Here is a 6077-nt window from a genome sequence, read left to right as displayed (position 1 = left end):
TCCCACTTCAGCAGGGGAGCCTGTTGTTTTAGCTTCACTGCTAAGGGGTCACATTTGCCCACCATCAAGCTTGGGAGAGGTCCCTGTCCCCGTGACTTCCCACACTCTGGCTTCATTGAAAGCCACTAGGGTGGGTAAACATTGACTCTGGAGTTATCCCAGAGCTGGTGCAAAGGTGCAGGAAGCAGTTCTGGGCTGTCCGATGCTGCCTACGTGCTGATGGCTCTGGAGAGGGTGGTAACAAGAACAGAGCTGCTTCCTGGAACAAGGCTTAGATAAGAGGTGGCTTGTTGTGCTTGAGTTTCCGTTGAACTTCACTGCGAGTTACAAAATCCTATGTCATAACTACTGCACATAGGATTTTTTAGTAGTGACTTCCCCAAGAAGGACTCTGTGTGTATATATAGAGAGGGGAAAGAGACAGAGAGGAGGAGGAGGAGAGAGAGAGAGACAGAGAGAAAGGGAATGTATGTGAGCAAGCAGGAGTTCCTTCTGATAATTATTTTGGAAACTGTTCAGAGAGGCCAAAAATAATGAGCAGATCTTGGGGTCTTGGGGGTCTCTATGCAAAGACACACACACACACACACACACACACACACACACACACACACACACACACACACACACACACACACACACACACACACACACACACACACACACACACACACACACACACACACACACACACACACACACACACACACACACACACACACACACACACACACACACACACACACACACACCCTGTGCTGAGAAACAGCAACAGGCACTATGTGGTGGCCATGGGGTCCCTGAACCGGCCCTTCCCTGTGCTCGCTGGGCTGGGCTTCTCATCTTGGTTGTCAGACCTTCCACGCTTGTACTGACCAACTAAATCTGCAGCCTTCCTTGCAGGCCTTTTCTGGCTTATAGGAGAAAAACGACATTTAGAGCTAGGCTATTCCAAAGGGTGGCGGGAACTAAGTCCACTGGAGGCTAAAAATAGCCAGAGCCCAGCTGGCCTGATCAGGCCTGTGGGCCTAGGGACCGCCCGCCGTCACCCTAGCCCTCCCCGGGTGCCACATGCCGACGCTAGTTCCAGGAGGTGCTCAGAGCCTGTTACTCATATGTCAGATTCCCACTGTCGTGATGTTATTTCATGCACCAACTGCGTTTTCATAGAAAAGCGTGAGTCACTCCTGAGTGGGGCTTTGGGAAAGAACTTGGCTAGGGTGGGAGGGAGCGGCTCTCGTAAGCCGGAAATCTAGGCGGGGAAGGGGCCTTTTATAGTATCCTGCGTTGGCTTTTTCTGTAGGTTAATTTTTATCTTAACAACCAAGATAAGGTTGAATGATCTTTTTATAAGAAATCTATTTAAATACAAGGGAATATTTGAACTTATTTTTAAAAGGCGAGGGCATTTTTTGTGGTGCTCAATTTACAAATAAGATAGATTAGGGGTTGTTTGATGGACATTTACAACGGCAGTGACTCTTGCGGGGCATTCTCTCCGCACTACTCTGGGGACACAAAATACCCTTTGTTCTAGTCTGCAGGGACACCGGCTCTGATCAGCCGGGCATGCCTACCCCAGAACCCTCCAGACAGGGCTTACTGCTCGGGAACAGATGGTGATTTTTCAAACTGAATGCTATTCTGGTGCACTTACTTAGGAAAAATATCTAAAAATAGACTTGAATGAGCCTAACCTGCAAAAATAAGTTGTCAGCTTCTTTTTACTCCTTCTGGGTTGAAAACAAAGCTGTCAGCAATTTCTGTGCGTTGAGGAATCTGTGTGCTTTCTTATTTTAGAGAAAGCTTTTTCAGTAGGACTGCAATTGAGTCCCCTTAAATCTCTCAGTGTCAACAAATTACCATCTGTTGTTCTAGAGAGTCTCAAGCTGATGAGTCCTCCTCCCCACTTGAAGCTGGAGACAGGTTGCCCATCTAGAAAACGGGGCCTGAGGATGGGACCAGCTCTGTGCCTCTGGAGGGACTGATTTCAGTATCTCAAGGTCAGCCAGATCCTATGAAGCCTGATGCTGGGAGCAGTTGCCCCCGTGGTGCGGTGAAGACACTTGGCTTGGAGATGGGGTAGCCGTGAGGTCCAGGGTGGTGGTCTGATGCCTGTCATGACTTGGGTAGTGATGGCCCCAGCACTGGGCTTTGAGATGGCCAAGCACTCACCTTCTTCACAAAGTACCTGGTGCTATCTTGCCTGGTGGGCAATTTGTGCCAGACTTGTGGGGGTTTGGTACAGTATTATTGTCTGTGAAATGAGGTTCCCCCCATACTAAACAGGGTGTGTAAAACCTAGAGAAGTCAAGGGCAGGTGGAGCCCTTGTTCATCCTGGAAGGGACTGGCTTGAATTTGAGAATTAAAATGAAGCTGGAAATGGCACTTCTACTTGTGGAGAATTGTGCTGGTGATACCCACACTCAGTCTAGGCCCAAGCAAGTGCACGCTCTTGGGACTGCACACCCCTGCTGAGCCTTTACCATGGTCATGTGGGCACACAATCCACATCTTCCCCTCTCCCACACAAACCACAAACACACACCTACACTGCTGAGATGATGAGCAATTTTTCCTGGGATGGAGAAGATGGGATATCAGAGGAGAAAAAGTTAGACTAGGGAGATGCTTGGTGGTGAAAGGGGTGGAGAGAGTGAGGCTGGGCTGGGCGAGTGCCAGATGGCTGCTGGGCTCTAAGAACCTCCAGGCTGGCTCCTTCAGGCCATCCGAGAGGGCTCAGGTGATGGTCAGTCTTGGACAGTGTTGGAGACTCTGGGAATCTTCCCATCCAGTTTCTGTTTGATGAACTGTTTTGATGGAATGATCTCATTAGCCATGAGTTAATTTAGCCTGTGTGTGCTGAATTGGAGCAGCTAGGCTCACCACTAGCCATTTTCCCAGGCTGAGCTGGAATGGAAGCCCGTACACCTCCCCTCTATGCACAGACTTTTTCGAAGGGAGCATCACTTCATTTGCCAACCAGAGGCTCCAGGTTCCTATGGACACTAAAGGGTGCTCTGTGCATGCCTGGCTTCTAGTGAGTGACACTAAGAAAGACCATGGTGAATATATGTGTGTTTTGGACACTGTATGACAATTCTTAACAGCCTTTCTTCCAGCTAAAAGCACATGGAAGAATCAAAGGCTTTTGACTATTTCAAAGCAATTTGAAAGGTTGCCAGTGACTGGTCTAGGTCCCAAATTTTCTTGAAAGAAAAAGTTTTGGGGGCGGTCCTAAGATGGCAGAGGAATAGGATGGGGAGACTATTTTCTCCCCCACAAATTCATCAAAAGAACATTTAAACGCTGAGTAAATTCCACAAAACAACTTCTGAATGCTGGCAGAGGACATCAGGCACCCAGAAAAGCAGCCCATTGTCTTTGAAAGGAGGTAGGAAAAAATATAAAAGACAAAAAAAAAAAAAAAAAAAAGAGACAAAAGAGGTAGGGACTGAGCTCCGTCCTGGGAAGGGAGTCTTGAGAGAAGTTTCCAAACACCAGGAAAACTCTCACTGCCGAGTGTGTGGCGATCCTTGGAAGCACAGAGGGCAACATAACAGGGAGGAAAAATAAATAAATAATTAAAACCCACAGATTACGAGCCCAACTGTAACTCCCCCAGCAGAGAAGCAGTGCAGAGACCTGCACCTGCCATTAGCAAGTGGGGGCTGGGCAGGGAGGTGCAGGCTGCATTGCTTTAGAGTATGGACCAGGCCTGAATGCCCTGAGGGCAATCAGAGTGAACTGACTTGGGCTAGCAGACCAGACTGTGGGAAAGCTACCATGCGAAGAGCTCTAACGCACGGAACAAAGGACTGAACAGAACTAGCTGGCTGCAGACCATCCCCCTGCAGTGACAGGCAGCCAGATCCAGAAGGGGGCAATCGCAGCCCCAGAGAGACATTATCCACCAAACTGCAAGCAGGCTTCTTTGCTAACTAAGACTTCTTGGGTTTCTGGACAGTCAACATCCGCCTGAGAAAGTGAGCCGGTTGTACACCCAGAAAACTGAGCAGCAGGGTCGGGGCAGGTGATAAGTCGCAGCGACCACACTTTCCAAACACCTCATCACCTGAGCTGCTCAGACCTGGGAAGGGCACAAAACGCAGGCCCATGGAGTCTGTGCCTCTGAGGACTACCCAAGTTCCTGAACCTGAGCAGCTTAGACCTGGGAGGTGCATGCAGCCCAGGGCTGGCCTTGGACAGTTCCCAGTGGAGCAACCTAGACCCTGAGCCGTGTGGGCAGGGAGGGCACATGCACCGTGAGTGGGGGCAGGCCCAGTGTGGCTGAGACACTGCACGCACACGCCAGTGTTATTTGTTTGCAGCATCCCTCCCTCCCCACAGCGCAACTGAACAAGTGAGCCTTTAAAAAGTGTCCACCACCGCCCCCCTTGTGTCAGGGTGGAAATCAGACCCTGTAGAGACCAGCACACAGAAGAAGCTAAAACAGAGGGAACCGCCTTGGAAGTGACAGGTGCAATAGATTAAAACCCTGTAGTTAGTACCAACTACATAGGAAGGGGCCTATAGATCTTGAGAAATATAAGCCGGACCAAGGAACTATCCGAAAATGAACTGACCCCACACTGCCCACAATAACACCAGAGAAAGTCCTAGATATATTTTTACTATCTTTATAATCATTCTTTTTTTTCTTTTTTTTTAACTTTTAAAAATTTTAAGTCCTCTATTACTCCTTTAGTTTTCATTTTTATAACCTATTACTTTCCAAAAAAAGACCCTAGTTTTTAAAGCAAACTTCATATATATTTTTTTTAATAATTTTTGTGACTTTGTTTTTTTCTTCTTCTTCTTTTCTTTAATATTGTATTTTTGAAAATCCAACATCTGCTCTAGATTTTTAATCTTTACTTTTTGGTATTTGTTATCAATTTTGTACCTTTAAGAACCCAATCTACAGTACCCATTTTTACTTGGGAGCGAGATTACTGGCTTGACTGCTCTCTCCCCCTTTGGACTCCTTTTTCACCACCAGGTCCCCTCTGTCTCATCCCTCCCCCTTCTCTTCTCTACCCAACTCTGTGAATCTCTGTGTGTTCCAGACAGTGGAAAACACTTAGGGAACTGATTACTGGCTGGATCTGTCTCTCTCCTTTTCATTCCCCCCTTTTATCTTCCTGGCCACCTCTGTCTCCCTCCCTCTTCTCTTCTCTGTATAAGTCCTTGAACATCTCTGAGCTGTCCAGACTGTGGAGTGCACATAAGGAAGTGATTACTGGCTAGCTTCTCTCCTCTTTTGATTCCACCTCCTCTCATTCGGGTCACCTCTAACTCCCTCCTCCCTCTTCTCTTCTCTATGTAACTCTGTGAACCCCTCTGGGTGTCCCTCACTGTGGAGAAACTTTTCATCTTTAACCTAGACGTTTTATCAACGGTGCTGTATAGAAGGAGAAGTCTTGAGACTACTGTAAAAATAAGACTGAAAACCAGAAGTACGAGGTTTAAGTCCAAATCCTTTGAACACCAGAGAAATCCTGACTCCAGAGAACATTAATTGACAGGAGCTCATCAAACGCCTCCATACCTACACTGAAACCAAGCACCATCCAAGGGCCAACAAGTTCCAGAGCAAGACACCATGCAAATTCTCCAGCAATACAGGAACACAGCCCTGAGCTTCAATATATAGGCTGCCCAAATTACTCCAAAACCATTGTCATCTCAAACTCATTATTGGACACTTCCTTGTACTCCAGAGAGAAGAAATCCAGCTCCACCCACCAAAACACTGACACAAGCTTCTCTAACCAAGAAACCTTGACAAGCCACCTGTACAACCCCACCCGTACAACCCCACCCACAGTGAGGAAACTCCACAATAAAGAGAACTCCACAAACTGCCAGAATACAGAAAGGCCGCCCCAAACTCAGCAATACAAACAAGATGAAGAGACAGAGGAATACTCAGCAGGTAAAGGAACAGGATAAATGCCCACCAAACCAAACAAAATAGGAAGAGATAGGGAACCTACCTGATAAAGTATTCTGAATAATGATAGTGAAAATGTTCCAAAATCTTGAAATCAAAATGGACTCACAGATAAGTAGC

At 47.3% G+C, this 6077-nt stretch overlaps 1 long non-coding RNA gene across 1 annotated transcript in view; it reads left to right on the top strand.

Annotated features, from left to right (window-relative positions):
- Positions 1-1041: 1041 nt before the first annotated feature.
- Positions 1042-6077, top strand: part of LOC132659286 (uncharacterized) — a 31912-nt gene continuing 26876 nt past the window's right edge. Inside the window, exons 1-2 of the long non-coding RNA XR_009599520.1 lie at positions 1042-1176; positions 1879-2003. This is a non-coding gene — a long non-coding RNA (uncharacterized LOC132659286). The remainder of the gene's footprint in view (positions 1177-1878; positions 2004-6077) is intronic.

The sequence above is a fragment of the Ovis aries genome, chromosome 2 (genome assembly GCF_016772045.2).
Source record: "Ovis aries strain OAR_USU_Benz2616 breed Rambouillet chromosome 2, ARS-UI_Ramb_v3.0, whole genome shotgun sequence".
Classification (NCBI taxonomy): domain Eukaryota; kingdom Metazoa; phylum Chordata; class Mammalia; order Artiodactyla; family Bovidae; genus Ovis; species Ovis aries.
Note: the sequence above shows the minus strand (reverse complement) of the source record. Positions and strands in the feature narration are given on the sequence as shown.